This window comes from Epinephelus moara, chromosome 7, assembly GCF_006386435.1.
Source record: "Epinephelus moara isolate mb chromosome 7, YSFRI_EMoa_1.0, whole genome shotgun sequence".
In the NCBI taxonomy this organism is placed as follows: domain Eukaryota; kingdom Metazoa; phylum Chordata; class Actinopteri; order Perciformes; family Serranidae; genus Epinephelus; species Epinephelus moara.
The window spans coordinates 25,411,517-25,435,761 of NC_065512.1; the positions used below are offsets into that span (position 1 = coordinate 25,411,517).

Sequence of the window (24,245 nt, forward strand, 5' to 3'; positions counted from 1 at the left end):
AAGCTTTGCGCCGCAAGGCTCCAAAATAACGTTATCCTCTGCCTTTTGCTTAGAAGTGGTGTATTTACAGATCACAGCAACTTGATTTGATAGAGTCCCTGGATTTTGTTTGATATTTAGTGTTGGTAATAAATGTTGTTTTACATTTCCGATCCGTTGTTAGCGCAGTTAGCTTGTTTATTACATTAAGTGATATGAGTGTTACCCTGAAAGTCCCGCTTAACTCTATGGAAAACAAGGAATGAATAGTCAAATATTCCCATTGAAAAGCTAGATCTGATTCAACTGACATATTTCTAGGTACAGCCCTAATGTAAAGTCACTAATCTTACAAGATATGCTTTAAGTCCTCATAGGAATTTTAAAAGAATATCATCAGAGGTTCGAAATGATATATTGAGTGAACTAGTGCTCATGATTTGTGTTTATATTTTAATAATTCAGAGCTTGTTGATAGCATTTCTCACCCTTATACTGCCTACATTTTTAATGCGGCCCTGTTGAATAATATAACACATGCGCTGACACTTTCATGACACAAATAACATAATCAATAACACATGTCATATTTCGGCTGTTTTGCCTGCACTCAGGAATAAATTAAGTTCAATAAAACACTAAAAACAAGATGAAGGGTTTTTATTTCAAGCACGCTGGGAAAAGTGTCTCTGCAAAAATGTATGTCCAGGACCTTAGGATAATATAAACCCCAGTTCAGATCAAAGAGTCGCAACAAGACAAGTTAAAACTTGCAACTACTTGCAATGCACTGCTCTGCAATGTCCTGAGACCTGCCAGTTTACATCAATGTGACTAGATGAAACAATATATCACCACTCCATAGCAACAAATTTGTACTTCTGTTTTAACTTCTGGCTTTTTAGTAGCTGTATATAATGTGTAGCATCTTAAAATATGAATGAGGACGGTGATAGTGGGATACTAACTACAGCTGCATTTAGAGATGAAACTGAGAAAAAATCTGAGCTTCAGATGGACTGAATTAAAAAAATACAATAATTTAAAGAACAGCACTCAGTGTTTGTTAAAATAATCCTGTTCTTATTTGAGTAAATTTTAAGGCTTTTGTCATACAGACATGACTGCTCCTCAAACAAATTGATATGGTGATCCACTCATTCCTCTGTCCAAAACTGACATGATCAGCTGACTTTGCTGAAAGCTGATTGGCTGTTGAAATACACCCACCAGCCACTTTATTATGTACAGGCTGCTAGTACCAGGTTGGACCCCTTTTGCCTTTAGAACTGCCTTAATTCTTTGTGCCATATTCAACAAGGTGCTGGAAACATTCTTTACAGATTTTGGTCCATATTGACATGATAGCATCACACAGCTGCTGCAGATTTGTCAGCTGCACATCCATGTTGTGAATCTCCCATTCCACCACATCCCAAAGGTGCTCTATTGGATTGAGATCTGGTGACTGTGGAGGCCATTGGAGTACAGTGAACTCATTGTCATGTTCAAGAGACCAGTTTGAGATGATTTGAGCTTTGTGACATGGTGTGTTATCCTGCTGGAAGTAGCCATCAGAAGATGGGTACACTGTGGTCATAAAGGGATGGACACGGTCAGCAACAATACTCAGGTAGGCTGTGGTGTTTAAACCATGCTCAGTTGATACTAAGGGGCCCAAAGTGTGCCAAGAAAATATCCCCCACACCATTACACCACCACCACCAGGACAGTTTACACCATCGCAACTTTTCCCTGTTTAAAGACAGTTTTGTCTTGTCATAAATCTTTGGTTTAATCTGGGCTTACAAGGCTGATGTTTTACATTTAGTGAGTGATTATTTTTGCGTAGATGATCCTTGATATTCATAAAAAGTACTGCAAAGTATATGAAATGTACAAATGACATATATCCTCTCTATCTGCAGTGGGTTGTAATTTGTAATGGGTCTAATAGCTGATACAAGAACTGGACAAATAGCTAGGATGTAAACAAAGTGAGATGTCTCCAGGTCAGGACCACCTGCCTTTTTGGTTCAGCCACCTGTGTGATGGAGAGGTAAGGAGAAAAGGAGAGAAGAGAGGCTAAACAAACAAGAGAAGGTCAAACAGACCTGCTGGGAAATGCCACTTACGTTTTCCATCATGAAGACAGCGGGGGAGAGAGGGACTTAGGGAAGGCTTACATGTTTCCACATCAGTTACTTTAACTGTGTTTGAATGTACAGGTTGTTGGCAAAAACTGACAAACAGCACCCTGCTAGGCCATACCGAATGTGTGTGTGTGTGTGTGTGTGTGTGTGTGTGTGTTCAAAGGGGAGGGAGCTAGAGTAAAGTACATAAAGAAGCTAAATGATCAATATCTAATGTAGAGTTGAGGATATTTACGAGACAGGTGTATGAAAAACTGGCAGTGAATACTGTCACCTGCAGTCAGTTCATACCGTCTAAAAAGTAAATTAAATATAATTTAAGTCTCACTGATGTGTTGACAGTGATGATGAAACTGTTTAGAGCAGAGCTTCTCCACATTTCTTGCAGAGAAGACTGGTTTTATATCAACGATGTTGTTGTGCAGCAGCCAGTGCCTATGGGTGTGTGTGTGTATGTGTGTGTGCAGGTGGGGGGGATAATTTAAACCAAGCATTTGTATGTTATAAAACCTTTGTTAGGCCTTTTATCTCCCCTACCTCCTCGAAAGAAACTCCTCAGTGGTCAAGTTTTTTTAATTAATTATTTATCATTTTATTTATTTAACTTTATTTACGGATGCTAGCTAGTTTTATCAGTAATAAGAACACAGCCATGCAGATTGAGTAGCTAAGGGGGTGATGATGGACAGATGACCCATAACTTGTGTCCTGATGACACAATACTTTAAGTGAAGGTAAATTCAAGTTCAAGGTAATTGCTGTACAAATTGCATATTAAATACTGTAATTATATTGCAATTTTTGTTTTTTTGCTGAATCATATTACAGAAACCAATGCCTCAGAACACCACCGCAAAAATGGTACCTGGGTCACACAGCAGCAGAGCAGTTTCACATCATAATAATTGTTTATAGAGAGTAATGTCATGAATTCTTGTTGACTTCTCCATGCTGTTCATTACTAATGCAGTGGCCGTTCAAAACTTGCCTGTTCAGGATGGGCGAATGGCTTGCAGCTTTTTAGAGACCTGCTCATCCAACAACTTGGAACAAAAGCATCCATTCCAAAAGTTACACCTCTGATGTTTGAGTTTGCTACAGCAGGGTGTCCCACACATTCATTTATGTTGTGGCAAGCTGCCACGATTAAAACATCTGCTGCCACATTTAGATTTTCTCTTTTTGGGATTGGACCATTCATTAGGTGCACCGTTGGAATATATATACCGTTCGATAATCCAGTGCTCAACAGCAGGACGCCACAGATGGATCAGCAAAATGGCAGGCACAGTTAAAGTGAAATTTACCCTGTAGTGTACTGGATCTAAAGTTTGCTTTCACTCACAGCAGCTGCTCCTCTTATCCCTCGATCTGGTCTGATCGGCTCTGCTGGGAGCAGCTACTGACTGTTTTATCTTTCGGAACCTTTAACTTAATAACCCTTTTAAATAAAATGTTTATGTATAATGTTTATCTTCAACACCAGGACACAGTGGTCCATGATGGCCTTTCACTGGATACAACATCTATATACATTCCACTCCAAAGAGGATTACCTGCACCCATTCTGACATAAAAGCAGGCCATATGAATGAGGAGCTGCAGTAAGTTCAGCTGATTCATATGATACTTGTTTGATGTTGACGTGTTCTGTATTGACTTGACAGAAAATGAATAGAATTATGGGTGCAAATTGCATCCATCAGGTTGAAAGTGTTAAAGCTGTACTTAAAATGATCTTAGTAATGTCAGTAACCTACACATAGCCATTATTCACCAACCCAGCCTGATTGTGCTGCTTTAACCAAGGGATCAAAAGGCAAAAGATCTTAAGTTGGTGAGTCCATCTTCTTCTGGATGGGGTGCTGGGTGATTTGTACTTCACCCTTTTAATTTGTCACTTCCAATTGGCCGAGAGGTGACCAGAAATTAATTTGGACAAACAGAGTGAATCTACTGTGTCTCAATTAGCGGGGATAATAAGGCTTTTCTTTTCACTCTGCACCTGAGCCATGTGAAAGTGAAACTGTCTGGGAGTGTCTAGACATGTACACACACACACACACACACACACACACACCTCTAATAAAGCCTGTTGTTTTCACACATATACACTCAACAAAAATGACTTAACCGATGTAAGATTAAAAAAAAAAGCATATGCTTGGAGTCTTGGATGATTGATGGTGACATACAAAAAAAAAAAAATGCATAAAAACACATATTCCCCAGCATGGCATGACAAGGTGACAGAGATGGCAGGAGCAGCAGGTGAGACAAAGGAGAGATGCATCTTTTTCCCCCCCCTACAGTGAAATTACAATTGAGTCTATATGAAATCAGCACAGTGACGCAGCATCTTTGCAGCAGAACCCAAAAGCATATGCAGGATGGAGAGACAGGGGGAGAGAAAGAGACAGGGGGTGAGGTGACAAAACAAAGAGAGAGAGAGAGAGAGAGAGGGATATATCAAGAGACTCACCTGGCTAGATGGGATGTTGTCTGTGGCTCAGAGGAAAGGCTAACATCCAAGACCTGAAGGCAAGAACAGTAGTGAGGGGGAGACAGAGAGAGAGAGAAGGAGGGAGAGATTAGATTTGGCTGCCAGTACTTTGGGAGTGCAGTGGCAGGTGGCACCTTGGTTTAACACACACACATACACACACACACAAACACACACCATCGCTATATCTTTGAGACAGATGGAGAGAAGGGAGGTGGTGGCAGAGGTGAGAAAGTAGTAAGAAGCAGCTGAGGTGGGAGAGTATGACTGAGAGTGGCTTCCAATCAGTTGTGGATCTAAAGGAAGCCCTGTGCTTTCACCCTGCAGGGAGTAACACAGTGCACAGGAGGGACATAGAGAAAGAGATAAAGTGACAGCAAGAAAGGGAGAGCTTATCGATGTATGTGTGTGTGCATGCGTGTGGTTGTTGATGCCTCCCTCCGGCTGACAAAAACACACACAGTAGAAAGCCTTAAAAAGGGTAAACAAGACCTTGTAGCTCCATTTAACAGATACACAAGCGCAGACACAACCTAGTTGGCTTTAGTCCGACAGCCACAGTCTGAACATACTGATACATGTAGACACAGTGGGCTACTGTGGGTATCTCAGCAAGAGGGCGATGGGTTCATGTCAATGTGAATGGCACTGAAGTTGTAATCGACTATATAAATCATCCTGTCAAAATACTGAGCAGCGGACATTTCCAATATTCTTTTCTATGATCAATTTGGACAGCAAAGTTTTTCTTATTTAATCCCAGAGAGTTAGGATATGATAGTCACACACCAGGGAAAGCTGGGGTCGCTTTAACATTTCCTGAATCTCTCCATACACCTCAGGGGTATTGCTGCCTGGTGCCAAAAACCACCCAAACTGACAAACAAATGACCAAACTCATTGTGGAAGTGCAGCATCATACCTTTGGAAAAACCTCATCCTGAATGCTTGTAATCTCATTCACCAAGTCAACATACAAAGTCTGTGACCATGGACACAACAAATGTAGACAAAGTCGCCAGAATATGTTGACATTGTAGGTTTCTGTCAACCACACGTTACATTTGTGTTTCTCATCAGGAGGTGGAGGGGGTGGTGGATGGCATGACACCTAGTAAATAAGGAGGGGGAAGGGATGGTGGATGGTGCGACACCTCAGCGAGACAGCTGTCAAGCAGCAGCAGACCAATGATCAAGACCAACAAACAACAAAGCTAGTGTTTTTTAACAAGAAATCCAGACATTTTCAGCCATGTTTGGGCCAACCAAACTGTATATTTCAACCAAAAACACAATGTCGTCCTAGCTTTAACCAAGTGTCAACACTAACAACACTAAAAAACTAAAAACTGAAATGTAAAGAAATATAAACTCAACATAACCACTACACATGAAACATGCAAATTTCACATATGAAATGTACAAATATAACATATCCATGGTTTGCCAAAACGTTAAATGCCAACATTTATTCTGGCAATACGGTTAAGTAACCTCATTACTGCCATAACGCAGTGGCAGTGCATAGGGACTCAAGATACAAGAAAAAAAATGTTATCACAAACAACCAATGTTTGTATGTCTCTGAAAGGCGATGACGATCATATTTTGAGACAACATGACACAGCACTGCATAGGCTTAACAAGGAGGTGGCTGAATGGCATGCAGACAAAGTGCAGGTCCTGTCTTAGGTTGAGGCAACAAAGGCACTTTGGTTGAGATGTCATTAAAAAAGGTGTTAAAAAAAATCTGTAGTCACTACAAGTGGATAATGTATTGCAACATTGCCTATTTTGGCAGGAAACAATTGTGGTCAGTTAACATTTTGCTCAAACGTTCAGTATCAACATTTTTGCAACTTGCCAGATACATTCATTAGCAACGTTGTCTTATTATGTGGACAGTAATCTCTCAAGACAGATTCTGCAATTTACATTGTTTTTTTTACCGATGGATTTCCAGATTGTATGGACAGCAAATATAATTGTCCCTCATAAGGTATTTTCAAATTAGTGGCATGTAAATGTAATTTCTAGGAGACAAGGCTGTCACAAATGTGTTTTTAGCATGTCCTCAGATATGGAATTAATGATCCTCATCCTTGGTTCATTCAGAGCACCTTGGAGATCAACATCCAATAAATATACAAGGATGTCATCAGCTGCAATTGGTGCAGATGCCATCCCCACACCCAAACTGGTCCCGGCTGTGCCATTATGAATATAACAAAGAAGGAAAGAGAAGGCACAATTTGAGTCCAAAATCCCTAAATGTGGTAAACATAGAACAAGCGCTGTGTTTTTTTATACCTGTAGTACCTCACTTAGGAAAAAAATCAGCTTTTTGCACAAAGCACATCCAAGCAGAATTTGAAGAATTCTATATGAACTCACAATTATCCTTAAAAGCCTAAAAAGCTCATGTAGTCTTCCACAACTAGAACAGAATCAGGGTTCCACCTCCACCTCCAAGCTCCTGTCCAACACCTTTTGGCAAAAGCTGATTCCAAACAAGACAAAAGTGTCATTCTATAATAGCTGTAACTCACAGCCTCAGCTCACAAGTCTCTGGTTGGCTGCACAGACCTGATACACAATGTGGGCTTCTGTACATACAAAGGATGTGAGGTAGCTTATTCATAATAGCATTGCTACACATAAACTACAAAAAGTAGCAATAAAAGTGACTCTTAAAGCCTTTAAGACCTTTAAGTTAAAGGTCTTGGGAACTAAAGTGTGCTTTCTTTATAGATTAGGTGATTTAATACATTTCTGCATTTGCATATGTCTCTTCAGACATATGAGATAATGAGTAAATCAACAAAATATAAAAGTAGAATTACCGAAATATGAATTTGTATGCCTCCACAAACCAGTCCACATGCAGTTTACAGTTTATATCCATGTCTGTCCAGACTCATATGTAGCCATGACAGTTGACAATGCTTCAAATGTTGCTGCAGTGGAGCTGCATGTATAAAACATGGATGCTTCCCACACATTTGCCTCCTGGCTGCACAGGGGATCTTTACAATCAACACAGATTCAACATTGACACCCAAGATGAGTGTCACCCATTCAAAATCCAATCACATTTCTCCCCTTCTATTCCTGAGATATGGTGCTGAATAATGGCCAGGAAAATGTTTTTGCAAGACATTATGATGTCATAGTGAAGCTGACCTTTGACCTTTTGGATAATAAATGTCATCGTGTTTTCATTATATTCTATTAGACATCTGTGTAAAAAAAACCTAAATTCTTTAGTTACAATCAATCAAAAACAAACGTTTGACCACCAACTTCTAATCACGTCATCCTTGAGTCCAGATGGACGTTTGGGCCAAATCTTAAGAAATTCCCTTGAGGCATTCTTGAGATCAAGTTTCATTCATTTCAATTAGACAAGTTCTTTGATAATGTACAGGTAACTACTGTTCAACTAGTGGACATTGAGACCGAGGAAAAAACTTACTTAGCTATAAACTGATGTATCAAAAGAGCATAACATGCTGTGCAGTGTCATTGTGTCTGATATGTCTCCAAACTGGACTTCCTGCAGTGTCTTCTCACTGCTACCTGTATCCACATGCCCACACAACCAACAGTACCTTTTTAAAGTAGAGCTATTTTTAATCTGAACACAATATGTGGTCTACTTTTCCAATTAAGCTGAATCTTGTACCCCTGAGGAGTGAGGGCAATAGGATTAGAAGAAATGCCACATAGCACCAGCAGGGGGGAGCACATAAAAAAGACAAAAAGACATTTTGGGTCTTGCCGCTGGTGTAAACAACTGTAAAAGCTGAATTAGAAACATACCTGTTCTGTCACATGGACTTACCCAGACAACTGAAACATGTGTACAAGGTCTTCAACTTAGACATACAGGGAAAGACAGAGGGTCAAGAGGTAATGAAAAGATGGAAGAAGGCAGGTTTTTCCATTAGTGTTCTATCGATAAATTGTCTGCAACTATTCAACTATCAATCGATGAATTAAAAATAGAAATTCTTGCAAGCTGAAACCTGAAATTGTTCAATTGTCAAAAACAGACGTTTTGGCATTACTTGCCTTCATAATGCAAACGTCTCAATGTACAGTCAAATAGCAAGTAAGGCTGCCTGTGCTCATTTCACAGCTTCATCAGACTAATTTCACTCTGTCTGTTCAAGATAAAGACAGCTTTTCAGGAACACAACGGTTCCTAAGGCTTTGCACCATAATCGCACAGTGTCTGTCTGAATTTCCATCATAATTTAAAATGTCTTGAAATCAGTAACCTTTTACCCTCAATGTGAAATGGCTCCAACAAGCACATTTTCTCAAGAATAGAATTTCATGCTGGGAATTGTCTTGTTTCCAAAGGCTTTGTTTGAAAAAGGAACAAAAGATTAGTACAAAACCTTCACAACTGAGTTAAATGTCTTGCTGTTGTAAGGCAACACTACTTGTATATGAACAGGACCAACACCTCGTGCTCCCCGTGAGCTTATAGCAAACAGTGCATGTGTATACTGTAACTTGGTTGCCCTTTGCAGTCCACCCCTGATGGATGCCTTCAGAGACCTCAGCAGGCCGTCCTGCTCAGCTTCCTGTCGGCCCTGCTGTTATTAACAAGAACTATTCTTAATCTGATCAAATGGTGTTTGACAAAGACGCTGGATTCCAAACATGACAAACCCCATGATTAACCCCTGAACCTGGTTAATGTGTCAAAGAAATCAGATGTGCTGTATAAAAATACCTTTCTTTCCCCCAGTGGACAGTGCCAAATAGGTGAATAGATACAACCAGGTGACATTGGATCTGCAGTCATGCTGTGATGACACAGGTGGTAAATGAAGTAGAGCAGGAACTGCATTCTGTTGACATGAATACACCTATAAATTCATTTGAAAGTATGAGAAAGTCCCCTCTTTATAGAGTGTTTCTTTTGAACCACATTCATACCGTATATTTCCAATACAGTGAAGCAATTGGCGGTACCATTACACTCCTTGCACACATTGCTCCATTATTTTTACTGTTTGTGTTGCCCCAGCCCTGAAACAGCTCAGCGGAGCTCCTTGCTTGACGGAATTTGACAGAACAGCCAAAACAAGGCGGAAAGGCTAATCCTTGCTGTATCCGGGCATCTCTGCTTTTATGACCCAGTAGCAGATGGTTAGAAAATTTAGAAGCTGAGTCTGTGGTGACCAAGCTGGGCTGTCATGTTGGTCAAGTATTTATGTGGCCATGAGAACAGGGATACATTTGAGAGGGAATCGGTGAAAAAAAAAAGAAGAAAGCATATATTTATTTTATGATGGTGCTTCTCTTGTTCACTTAACTTGCAGCTGATGGTCTGATTTCAATGCAGCGTTTAGAAAAATCCAGTGGAATCTGACGAGTGAAGTTTTATTTTTCTGTACATGATTCACCTATTTCACTGATTTTACCTAGGATTGGGCATTATCAAGTTACACCAAGTTATATACATGACTTCAACGCAACGTCACTCACTGCCGTCACAACGGCCACGCTCCCTTTTAGGTGAAAGTTTTGAACTCGACCCGGGAGAGATGCGAGTTGCGGCTAGGAGTTCATAATGCCGAAAAGTTGCTGCGTTGTTCACTGCACAGCAAACAATGAAAAAAAAAAAAACAGAATTGCGATTTTCTTTGCTCCCGGATAGAGTGAAGAATGGGGAAAGAAGAAATCTGTGGCTCACAGCCATCACACAGCAGGGTAAAGACGGAAAGCTGTGGGATCCAGCCAGTCACTACATCTACGTCTGCGGCAGACAATTGGCAGTTGGCTAACGTTAGCTAGCTAGCTAAAGTCAGTTGATCTCAACAATAACATGAGATATTCAAAGCCAAGAAGTTAATTCTGGTGAATGTTAAGTAATGAATCGACAGGACATGATGAATGAATTGGCAGGGTCATTCATCCACACAGAGTCTGGCAGCTGCAAAGGGCACACACCTCCTATCAGTCTCACTTTCTCGTCGTACCAAAGGCGATCAGGACCTCTTAAACTCTCTCCGTAGCCTGACTGGCCATTTCATCCAAAGGGGAAAGACTCAACTGATTTGTTTTTATTTACACTTTATGTGTGTGAAGAGCTCTGATTCTGAATTTGCCGCCAGTCAAAATCCCATGTTTGTATCACCTATGACGTCACCGGCGCACGACCCGTTGTAGTCCGTTGCAGTCCCGTTTAAGTCATGTATATTGTTAAAACTACAGATGCTCATCTTTCTCATACAGAGATGCTGTATTGAGGATGTATTGTATGTGGTGCACATAACGCACCACCAGAGGTCAGTCATGCATGGCAACGTAAACAACGTTACAGGACTAAAAATAGTTGGCTAGCAAGAACAGAATATTTAATATCTTATTCAGTCAATCAAGGAGATATTTCAACTAAAATACAGCTGGTGATCGTTTCAACATTAGACTAACTGACTAGATGATGAACAAGGCTGACTAAGGTGGTTTGGGTGAATCTTATTTTTGTCAAGTTTGAATGAAGCATGTTTCAGTTAGTCTTGGTTCAAATAAAGAGAGAAACTTGAATTCAGAAGGTGTACGGCTGTATTGTTGTATGGAAAATAGGAGCGAGAATATTACATTTCTTGATATTTTGTGAGTTTATATTGTTTATATATCAGACCGAAAAAGCTACGGATGGTTAATTACCATAATATACTGTATAGCCCACTAAAATGTCAAGAGGGTATGAAGATATGAAAAAAAAAGACTGCCCAAGCCTAATTTTGCCCTGTCAGGTACCTCCAAGCTGTGAAGTAACTATAATTCAACATCACGCCAAAGCCCAGAGAGTTACACACAGTCTATGACAAAGGAAGTCAGGAGCTGTCTTCAAGACTTAACTCAGCTAGTGAGACAGTTACTGCCAAATGTCAGGTCTGATATTGTTTATTACAGTGATGTATTGTTCAACCTGGAAGAAACAGCGGGCCATTTTAACTTATAAACTTATCTTCTACTCGGGACAGTTTTATTCATCCAAATGAAACGCTTGGAATTAAACTCTGATGTGATAAGATTAGATTTGAGCAACTTAATCAAAAAAAAAAAGAAAGAAGAAAGACAGGAGACAGACATGTGAAAACTTGATCCAGTTTATGTTTGCGTCTGCAAAATCCCTGAAATGAGATTCGGAAATCAAATTATCCGCTATCATCAGAGGACATCAACATCCAGAGGAATAATAATGGATTTATTCCCAAGGGCAGTTAGCAGCAGATTTGCTTTGTCTTCTAATGGCCAAAAAGAACAGGCCTGTAGAAAAAAAGAATTGATGTGTTACCCTTATTATGTTAATGATGTGAGAGAAAGTCGAGAAGTCACTTTGTTTACTGAAGATAAAACATGACTCCTTGTCATTGGATGTGACCTACCTCTTTCATCAATTAGTATCAGTATGGAAACTCATCATAAAAATCTCAAAGGATATCTAGCCTTATTTATAAGGACAATATCTTCTAATAACTACTATAAATGTCTGGACGTGTCATTGGCACTTAAAAGGAGGATTTCATTTTTGAGCCCAATTTTAGCAACTCAGTCATCCTAGCTAAGTTTCCACCAAGAGTACTTATGTCCCCACCTGTGTTTTGGTAAAACAGAAACAGACTCTGCCTTCCTAGAAAAGCAGCTCAAGCTCTTTATGCCAACAGGATGTTCACCCCAGGAGGCAGCAGAACAACGAAAGCAGGCAAGTAATTGGGGTGGGTGGTGGTGGGTGGGGGGGTCCATTAATCTGTGTTTTTCTATCTCAAGTTACAGAAAGTCTAATCTTCCTTCCTCTCTCTGGGCATTAAAAATGAGACAAATCCCATTTGGTTGTCGCGATGGGGAGGGCGGCGGCAAATTATTCAGTGCCAAAGGGACAGTTCATTACAAAATTAAGAATACATGTTTTTTTTCTTTCCTGCTGTGCAATTTATCAATCTTGAATGTTTTGGTGTGAGCTGGCGAGTGTTGGAGATTGCACCCATAGAGATGTCTGCCTTCTCTCTTGTATAATGGAACTAGATGGCAGCTTGTGGTGCTCAAAGCACCAAAAAAATAATTTGAAAAACTCAACAAAGATGTCTCTTTTTAGAAATCATGACCCACTTACGCAAGATAATCCACAGACCTTGTCGTGAGCAGTTTCATGTAGGAACTATTTCTTTCTATCGTCCACCACACAGAAGGAACCCTGCATCTACTCATGGACAATAGGTTTGTGCTCGTGACAACACAAGATGTAAATATTAGTGGCATCCTCCTCAGGTGAGTAAGTCGGTCATGATTACTGAAAAGAGACATTGCTGGTTATTTTGTTCAAATATATTCTTTTTGGCACACCACAAGCTGAGTGCCATCTAGTTCCATTATACCCGAGAGAAGGCAGACATCTCTACACCCGATATCGCCAACACTCAGCAACTGAAACCAAACCAATCTAGACTGATAAATGGCACTACAGGTAAGAGGAACAATATGTATTTTTGATTTTGGGGTGAACTGTCCCTTTCATCGTGTGATTGGTCTCATTTCATTTGTATTTGGATCGGAGTATCAAAAGCAACTATTTTGTTAACTAATTCATGTTTTGAGTCATTTTTTAAGCCAATATGTCAAATACTCCTCAAGTTTCTTTATTCAAACCAGGGGTGCGCAAAGTGTTGATGACTGAGTGCCAATTTAAAGAGCCACTCTATCAACAAGGCCTTGCAAGCTCAGGACATGGGATGTTGGCCACTTTCACCAAGCAGTCCTGCACCAACTCTCCATCACTGGACAGATTACCACGCTTAGAAATTTCATGAGCTTCCACACAGCTTACCCCTTCGCTGTCTGTCACAAAATTTGTGAAGACTGATTGTTTGGCAGACAAGTCTTGTTGAAACTGTACAACCTTGCTGTCTTCCATTAACTTGTTGAAAGATTTGTGACTGGTGTCATAATGGCATTTAACATCGAATTCCTTGTGCACAGAATTCGCCTGTTTGCAGGTGAATCCCTTTATCTGTCCCCTGAGGTCCGACAAAGTAAGAGTTAATCAGTTTTCCTGAAACCTCCTTTTTCCCTCAACAATACAGCACTTTCCTGTGGTGGCTTTTCCATCTCTATCCTACATCAAACTGCCAAGTTATCCACTGAACTATGTAATTTTAACTAACAGAACTAGCATTCGTGAAAGAATTTAATTCCTGCAACACCCACGCAACCAGCAGCTTCCTACAGGTTGTTATTCCTTATCTGACAGTTGCTTGTTAGGGGGACACACTTTGATGTGGTAGCTAAGTGGTCTATTAAATGTAAGATATTTAAAGTTAAAGAATTGAAATGGGCAATGGGTGCATTTTATATTATAGTCAGGGGGCCAGAAAAATATTTTCGAGGGCTGCTATTGGCCAGCAGGCCGCACTTGAGCAACTGTGCTTGACAGTGAGGTATGGCTGCCACTGTCATTCACACTCATGACTGCAGACACACAGACCTGAGTTGTGCCAATTGAGGTAAATGAGGTGTCAGAGCAAGTGCTCTGGTTTTTCCTCTGCCCTACTTTCTTTCAAGAAGACAGGAAATTCCACAAGTGTCTTCTTAGCACCAATTTTAGATCAGGACATAAATAAAGGGGGAGAGCGTGCACATGAGGCAAGGATCACAGAAAGACAGAGAGAAGCGGCATGTCATCAGTTAAGTCATTAGCAACATGGTAATGAATCACATTTTTAACATCACCGCATACTTTTGATGGGCTACATTCACAATTCTTTGAGTTCTAGTAATTTTCAAATAAAAACCCATGAGTTATTTATTTTGCCAACCTTTTCTTCTGTCTCCATTCTGGTGTTATAAGGAGCAACAGCGTAATGGTAAGAATACTCCGAGTCAAAACTAATATATTCCTACATGTTTTCATGCATGAATATTCCCAGAATTGCAGCCATATGCCTTCTTGTCTGCATGTGTGTTACTGTGTGACAGCTGCTATGTTGGAAAAGTGAAACACAAGTAGCCAGCTGGTCGGGTCCTCCCAGGCTTCTGTGGTCGGCTCTGAACCCACATCAGTCTCTCTTCAGCTGGGTGGGGTTAGAGAGATGCTGCCTCGAACTGTTTGGCTGGAGCACACGCAGGGCCCAGATTGGAAAAGACTGTTAACTGAAACTGTGATGATACTGTTTGAACTAGAGTATTTGTTAGTTGTTTCAATTAGATAGTGTCTTAGTGTGTGGTTGTTAATTCTAATGTAATAGCTTGGAAAATACAGTTAAGTTTGTCAGTTTGACAGAGAGAGGTCTATCGCTGACACAGTGTTTGAGTTATTAAATTAATGTGGCACTAAATACTACTATATAGGCTACAATTACTCATGTATTTTACTGTACTGGGTTTAATGGAGTTGTGGGTTTCTTTTTATTTCATGATATTTAATTGGCACACAACAGCTGGCTTTCACCACACTCTGTTGAACTGGGTGTGAAGACGTTATTGTGTGAACAGAGACCCAAGGGTTAATCAGTTTAGCAGCTTCACTGCAGAGTCACTTCACTTGGAAGTCAAACAACTTGTTGCTTGAGAGATTGGCGGTGATTGACAGTTTGGGCAAGTAATTGTGGCCCAGATAAATACATAAAAAGATAGGATATACAGTAGAGATAGAGTCTTATCACTTATCCAAAACAACACAAAAGTTCATTAAAATCTGTGAGGTGAAACCATTCTTTGGTAGCGTCTTTCATATTTCAAAAATTAAACATAAAAATATTTTTGGCAGCACAGCAGCCTGTTCAAAACAGGAGCTCATATCTGGGTCTCATTATCCCGCCAGTTGTTTAGTAATTACACCAAACCCCTATGAGCCAGTATTGTTTCTAGTCAGCATACAACCCTTAATTTAGCATCCACTGCCCTAGTTCAACATTTGTTCTCTGTTCTTTTTTAATGTCATTTTTAAACGTTTTGGCGACAAGGACAACTGTAGTTTTTTTCTTACATCACGCCACAACCCTGGAGTTCAGTGACAACAATATATCCAGCGGAAAAAGTTTTAAGAATGATGTAAAAAGACATACTTTCAAAGAGCTATCTGCAGTTTAAAGCAGCTTCATAAAAGGAAACTATACACTACCATTCAAAAGAACCCTTGTCTTTGTCATGTTTTTGGGGGTTGGGTGCTGAACTCGGTACTTTTAACTGACGGAATGACGTCGCAGCCATTCACATTGAATCAATTGATGCCAAATTTCTGTACCTGAGAGGACATGTTGGTGAGAGCAAGCGTGTCTAGATCATAAGCGTATCAGACGTGTTTTCCACTCGCATGGCTCACAACAGATATGCTCTCATTTTAATTTAAGCAGCTGTCTTCACCGGCTCTGTGCATGCCCACATTTCAGCTGCATCTCACGGGTGTTACAGCGACCTGAAACGCTTATTTATGCAGTATAGAGAGAAAAAGAGAGAGAGCAAGACTAAGCAGGGTATCTGCACATTTTTAACTACTAATTTAATTACTTTAAAGAATAATTTAATACCACTAAAAGGAAAACTTAATACCATTACATAGAAATTGACAAACTAGACTACGGTATACAGTTTTATTGAATTTTAATGCCTGAAATATTCAATGCACACTAGCTAACATAACTGCCTTCTCATTGATGAAAATAAAACTGTAAGGCGGTAAACACAGCCCAGTGGAACTTCCTACAATTTGTTATAGCATATTCCAGGGTCCAGGCCTACAATAATATTAGATACACTGTTGAAATTGCACTTATTTTTCTTAAGACATCTCAGGCTGTTCATCTGTTTTTTAAATGAATGAATGTCTACAGAATGTACTTGGGAAAATATTGGAGCTGATAATACTTATAGGTTATTGTGCAATGGTTTTATTGGTCTGGCCCATCTGAGATCAAATTGGGCTGCATGTGGCCCGTGAACTACATCTACAGCAATGCATCATATTCTATAAGATCGTTTTGGTTTGTCGTTTTTGTAGGGTTTATTCCTCAACAAAGAAAGGGACACTTTATCTGTCAGGTTATCACAAAGATTCATCATCAACACATCTGGAGATACATGGTTTTCAGTGGACAGGAAGGGGATGAAAAACTATAATCTGAAAAGTAATGAAAGATGTCGGACAAATGTAGTGGAGTAATGATGCGGATGTCATCATTTGAAGAGTCTGAGTGGTGTCAACCTTTTGTATGTAAAACTCATGTCACTTCTGCCTTTAACGTGGCTTTCTGAGAATAAATATTGGATGCAGTCTGGTGACTGGAAACAGGGCCTGATGTCTTCACCATTCGTATTCCATGGTCTCTAGTACGTACAGCCAAACTTACAGCAGCAATAAAAAACAACAACAACAACATGTAGGTTTGTCGAGGGCTAGCATAGCACTTGTGCTATTCAGATTTCATGTAAGAATCCAGTGTTTTATGATCCATTGTCCCACGTTTGAATGTTCTGTGACAAAGTTCACATCGTGCTTCAAACAAATCACTGGATGGTATCAGCCAGCCAAGATATTTGTTGCGCTCAAACCACCTCTCATTCAATTTACATTTAGCCACGGCTGAGCCTGCACTGCTTGCTCACAGCATCATGTTCTTATCAGAAGCTGAATAAACACCTTCTTTTCTGGGTTAAAACATGGATCACAGCCACACAAAGTGTACAACCGCCACCTACCAAGTGAGATTTATGCCACCTATTTTATGTACAAACCAATGGTCAATGTTGTGGGATATTAGAACTAACCAAAGAATACACACGCTCATTAATTTTGCCCCAGATTAAAAGTAATGCCTTCCCTCCTACAATTCCAGAAATTTAAAGACATTTTTAGACCTTAAATATCGAAACTAAATTTATGACAGTGACTCAGAGTGATGGTGAGAACAGCTCTCCAGACTTCCGTTTCAGTTTCATTCCTGTGGCAAAATCAACACATTCACACAAACCTTCTTTTGTTAAAGTATGATGGATGACGTGGGTGCGGACATTTCCAGTTGCTTCTCTTTCAGCTCCGCTAAATACATGTTAAATTTAGGCTCTTATGTTTATTTTGCAAGTCTTAGTGGTGCTTTTTGTGGTTGGCTTTGGAGGTGGTGGCGTGCGGCTGCAAGTCACTCATCAGGATGAGGAAATCATCTCATCAGTCTGTAAACTCTGCTTCTGCTGGGCAGAGGTTTTCAAAAGTAAACATCAGTAAAAGTTGAGGAAAGATGGAGAAGATGGGCCCCAGCTGGACTAGCGTTAGATCTCAACAGAATATCAGAAACTGTAATATCCTTTGATTCAATGAAACCATTCATCCAGGAGGATCTTTTTCTATACACTGATCCAACAGAGTAGAGGACTCTGGCAAGAGAAGGACAGGAGGTGTCAGCTTTACAGTAAATAAGGACTGGTGTGACTGTGGGAATGTGAGCTGATGTCCTGTTCCTGCGGTGGATCGCTGCTCAGAGGCAGCTGCGGAGCAAATGTTCTGGAGGACTGACCATATAGCCGTCTTGTTGAGTTCGGGATGTGAGGACAGCTAGAATTCATTCCTAAGTCAGAAACCATGGAATACCAGAAGCATCCGGAAACATGGACAATTATAAAGTAGCAGCCATCAATGTAAGAAGATGGAGAAAAGGACTAAATTGCAAGTTAAAGGAGCTGATTGGATCACATTTCATTGGAGTTGTAATTGTGTAATTCCATCTGACAAATCAATAATTGATTGAAGGGACACGTTTGGGAGGGGAGAGGGAGGTAGGGAGGGATTTTATTTTGTGTGGTGTGTAAAATGTTCTAAATAAATTACAGTCTTGAACTCGAGAAGTTTGGATTCATCTTCTACAACTGAAATTACATTTTTGTTATACCAGAGAGAGTAAAGTACCGAAAAAAGGTACCTCTAGGTACTGGATCCAAATTCAAGGTACCAGTACCGGGTCAAGTGTGAATGGTACCTATACGCATAGCAGTATGAATCATGTTATCACAGTACATACTGTCTCTACAGTGCATGCTGTGAGAATGCGTATATTTTAGAGGGATAAAGCATTCACTGAAGCACTGTGGCTCTTTCAGACAAGTGTTCCCTCTACAGTCGACCAAAAATAACCCCTAATTTCCATTTGTAAATGGAAACAGAGAAAAAAAATCAACTGGGGGATTAAAAGGAGAGAAAGAGAGAGAAACTCTGAACGCAACCTTTTTTACTCCAAATTATGGAAGTAAATTTGCTCTCCCTGCTCTTTTCCTGTTCAATGCATCTAATTTCTTCGCTGTGTTTAAAAAACAGAGGAGGAAAAGAGTAAAAGTAATAAGGAGGGCTCACACACATTAAAGAATAAATGACCTTGCTTAAATTAGATTTTTGGCCCCCATCGCCCACACCCACTGTCTCTCCCTCATTTTGTCCCTTCCCCGCTCTTTCCGTCTCTTGTTTCAGCAGCATCTCTCAGCGGCCATGCCGAAAAAGAAGCCACCATATGTATCATCAAATAAAAAGCTCGCCCTGTCGGCGTCAGACGTTGTTCAGCTTCAGATGGTGGTGCTCTTTACAACAGAGCAAGCGTTTTCACAGCTTCTTTATGAGTTAGCGTGGGCTGCAATATAAACAGCACCACTCAATTATACTACCGGCAAGCTAATGAACACTCGGTAGTCTGTGATCTCGCACAAACACGCCAGTGCGCACATACCTATGGTACAGTCCAAGCACACACACACACACACATGCACAAACACTGCTAGCAGACACATATGGACAGCTTATGCTTGCGATCGCTCTATGTTGTTCGAGTGTAGGTGGTTGCAGCCTTTACCGTCACTGTAAAATCTGTGGCAAGAACAATCCTCAGATCATTGTTCAATTTTTTATTTGTTTTTTTTAACTCATAACTTGAGTTACATAAGTTTTAAAGAGCTTGCTGCGCTTTGATACAGCAAGTACACAGGCATCCTTTAGTATGACTGTGCAGTTTACCAGTTGTACTATATTTGTAATATCCTTCTCAGAAAAGAAAACAGTTTGCCCAACAATGATTCTACAACTGTCTAAATACATTTTTTTTTACATGTCTACAATATAAAGAGTCCCTGGGAATGACTTCAATACATTCACAGCTCTACACAGAACGTTTTGGGGACTACCACACTCTTAAACACAGCACATCAGGCCTTTTTTTCTTGGTAAATGAAGATGTACAGTACACACAAATATGTACTGTAAAAGACCTCGTCTGTGTTTAGCGGCGGGTGACCTTACTTATGGCTTTTTCTGCCCTATTCTACAAAAGTACACTACATTTAAGTACATTACGCAACAGCAGATGCCTTCACTAATTTGGTCTCTCTTTATCATGTTGCGACAAGGACTCCGTTTTAGGAATGAGTGGCAAATGGAGTGAGAACACAGCATGCTATGACACATTTTTAGTAATTTCCTGGCAAAAAGATTGCCATCCAACTACGGAGCGATGGGAGAGAGGAGGAATATCTTATCAGATGCTTCAGTAGGGCCTGGCAATGTGAATTTTAGCATAACATAACTACATAACATATAATGTTAGGCAGATAAATAGCAAACAGAGAGTGAGGCTTGCATAAGGACGATGCAAAACACTTTAAATAATTAGCCTCCTACAACTGGAAACATGTCCTGTGTGATAATCACAGCTTTAATTTCATTTCTAACCTCTGGCCTATATTGTACTAAAGATAATATTAGCACTGAAACATTATTGAGGAAACTGTGCTGACACACTTGAATGTGGTCCAATATCGTGCTTAGTGTATCCTACGTTAAATACCATAAGGGACTCACTGCAAAGCCCGCTCTATGGACCTCTTGGGCAGTGTGTGTGTGTGTGTGTGTGTGTGTGTATTACTATCACTCTATAACTGTCAGGGGAGCAGTGAAACAGTGAGCCACAGCAAGCAACACAACCACTGTTGAATTAATAAACAACTGCAGGCAGGAAGCCCTGCTCCAGTGTGTGTCAGGTTTTTCTACAACGTCTTCATGTTAAAGTGTAAACAGAAAAACTTTGCAACTTTCTTAGTGGTATTATTGTTGCCACCACTGTCCAGACAGACAACCCAGTCACTTTCAGTTTTCCTCTGAGCCTAACCACTGGGCTGTTCTTCTTTTGCCAGGTAGAGTTTTCACAGTTTCACCCTTTACCATTTACGCTACTGGGGATAGTAACTGCTATGAACTTACTCTTTTGTAACTGGGGATAGCAGATTGTTACTAGGAAAAACAAAAACGCTATCCTCTTCCAGTTTGGGTTGCTTTCCATAAATCAAGCCTTCATTTTCCCAGGAGATTCTGTGACAGACAGAAATGCATAGTGAAACATAGATGGTGTCATTATTCTACAGCCATTATATTGTTCAGTCAACATTTACTTCATAATGATTAAGTCAAAACAAAAAACATGTTTATTTCCACTTCAACCTCAGAATGACATCACAAATTTACTGATATCAACATTTCGGTGATATCGGTCTCACTGATGAAAAAAGCCATCCTTTAATGTTGGCATGGAGGAAACGTGGCAGGACAAGAACAAAAGTTAAGGTGGCAAGAATATGAATAGGGTAGGAGTAGGGGTGATGGGTGGGTCCAACAAACACCAACCCTCACCTGGGGGGGTGCTGTGGCCGTGCTGCGGCTGTGCTGCCTGCTCTCTCCGGTTTTATGCCAGGCTCGGCTCCTTTCAAAGACTCCTTGTGAAGCACTCCTCCGTGGTCGGACCTAATTGTATTGCGGAGTTTTGCATAGTGGTGACCGGATCTTTGCTCTCAAACCACAAAAAAATGTGATGGCACAACAGTCTGCTTCAGTACGTTATTCTATGCTTTCTTTTGATTTTCACATTGGCTAGTCATCCTGTTTAATTTGTCTTCTGATTAAATCAGAACCGTTGAAACAAGTTGTAGGAAGCCTCTGCAAGTAATTGGTTGCTGGCAGACACTCTGTGCTGCAATAAAATGGTTAATCAGCAGTGCCGTGCACTGTAGAGCCGATGTGCTGCTGGTTCTGCCGGCCTGAATAGAATATAATGTCTATAGCCTTACTGTTGTGTACAGCCTTATAGACTGAGCTGAGTAGTGATGTGCGGGTCGACCAGAAACCTGCGGAACCCGCAAATGGACCTGCGGGTCGGGCAGCAGTGATCGTCTGTTAAATCGGTCTGTAAATATTTTGACATTATTGGCTATTACTGTCATGGCATCTGAAGGTACTGATGCGTTGAGCAGGTGACAGTCCATGGTCGTTTTCAAAACACACTTGTGTCACGCACTCCAAAAGAAACTTGTTGAAACTTTAAACAATAATTTATTGTACAAAACGGGGGAAAATGAACGTTGACAAAAGCGGTTCCATAATTCATATTAAATTCAAAAGATAACGAAAAAACAGTGTGCCGTGCGCACAAGCTCAGTTGGTAGGATACTATATTTTCACATTTTTAACAATGCAATTTAAAAGTTTTGATTTTTATCGATAACCTACATTTACCAACAACAAAAAGACTACATTTAGCACCAAAAAAATATGTTAAAAAAAATTAATAATAACAATAATAATAATAATAAAAATAAGTAAATAAAAAACCTGAATATCAAATACCAAATTTTCATAACGAATAGCTACCTATAGAAACGAATATTCGAATATCCGAATATTTGGGTACAGCCCTATAGATTATACAACCTCTATTCTATTATACAGCAATTTACTGTTTAACCCCTATCACTGGCCATGCACTTACTGTAGCAGACTAGCATCCCTTCTACTCAGCTATTTGCATTAATTTCCCATGCAGTCAAATAACAAAGCATATCAAGAATCAATATATTCTGAATGAGAGGTCAATCCTATTAACTTGCTCAAATTGGCTCGCATGTAAAAAGTTTAGCTCGATTCACTTAGATTAGATTGCGTGAAGTAAACGTGGCAAAATCAGTTTGTGAGTGAAAGCAAACACGTCCTGTCCCCTTCCACAAAGGCCATTTTCATGGCAGACATTTTGACACACCACGGTATGAAAAGCACAGGTGTAAAAAATGAAATGAATGGTGGCTGGATTCCATTTAGCTGCTTCAGTTTCAGGGTCCTGGTATTGTGTATGATGGCTTACTGGCATAGTCTCCCATAGCTAGGCCTATCTCCACACTTTGCTTTAGCATTAGCCAGTGCTGGAGAAAGGTCTGGCTGAACCCATCATAATTCTACACCAAGGGTTGTTTGTATCTCTTTAAACCAATTAAAATTGTCCTGGGTGGTGCTAAGCCCAGGATGCAGCAACGGTGCTCTTGAGAATGGTACCAGGTAGATTGTGGAAGGGGAGAAGGACTGCATCTGAAATTTGTAGCCAGTGGCATATCCGGACAGTCTCCATCATGTAAGTAAGACTACACTGTCATGACTATCCATCTAAATGCACAGGCCCCATGCTGCTGCTTTGTGCTTTATGACATTTGGGATGAAAGGAACAATACATCCAGTCACGTTGACCAATGAATCATCCTCCATGTCTCAATTCAATTAAGGCCCCACTGTTACATGAACAATATTGCCAAAGCAGCTCGTTTGTATAGAAATACATACCCCGTCTCCGTCTGCCTGTGAGGTTTAAATGAAAACATACACAGTATCTAACGCACTTACAGCTGATATATCATAAAAACATATCTGCTGGGGTTTAATGTGTGTCTGTGTGCATTTAAATGTGTGTTTGTGAGGTGCTGGTTGGCTCGAGGGAGTGGGGAGGGTTGCTGTGGGTGGTGATGAGCAGCCGCTCAGTTTCCACAGCAACACCCTAACTCAGTCAGTCTCCATGGCAACTGATAACAGCATTAGCTGATTCAGCCTAAGTGAAGGTTCATATCACAGGGAAGAAATGCAATTTTCTTTTTTTTCTTTTTTTTTTAATGGCTGCTGGTGACAAGTGGGTATGGGGAGTGAGGAGTCCTGGAATACATTAGCAAACAATCCAGCTTCTCTTTAGGCACTAGGGCTGTACAATTAATCGAATATTAATCGATATCACAATTTCTGCTTCCCACAATTGAAAGAACATGATTGACTGCGATATTAACTCAAAACTACACCTCATTTCAAATTAAGCGCTTCCCAAACTAAGAGCCAGCCACCAGGGTGCGATCCAGATGTTTCGGCTTCACTTTTGGGCAGCTGTCATGCCGCTGTACATGCACCCTGCAGTGGCAGCCTGTGAAAAGCTTTATTTAATGTTGTAGATGGAGCTCAAAAGGGAAAAGTAGTATACAACAAAAAGGGGACAAGCTAAACAACAATAAACAAATGTCTGGAGCAGAAGGCGAAGAGCTAGTCCCTCATAATGGATCATCATCTGTACAGTATTTAGAGTGCACAAGACTTGTGTCTGTGCCGTAAAGCAACAAAACTAACTTGATTGACCCCCTGAAAAAAACATTACATACATTACAAACAACAGCACACTTGATGTATCACTTCCAGCAGGATAACGCACCATGTCACAAAGCTCAAATCTCAAACTGGCTTCATGAACATGACATTGAGTTCACTGTAC

At 40.3% G+C, this 24,245-nt stretch overlaps 1 protein-coding gene across 1 annotated transcript in view; it reads right to left on the minus strand.

The window, feature by feature from the left end:
• The window catches only part of map2 (microtubule-associated protein 2), a 134,776-nt gene that overhangs the window by 91,716 nt on the left and 18,815 nt on the right, over positions 1-24,245 (minus strand). The window contains exon 3 of the mRNA XM_050048797.1: positions 4,615-4,667. The gene's annotated coding sequence lies outside the window, so the exon portion shown is untranslated. The remainder of the gene's footprint in view (positions 1-4,614; positions 4,668-24,245) is intronic.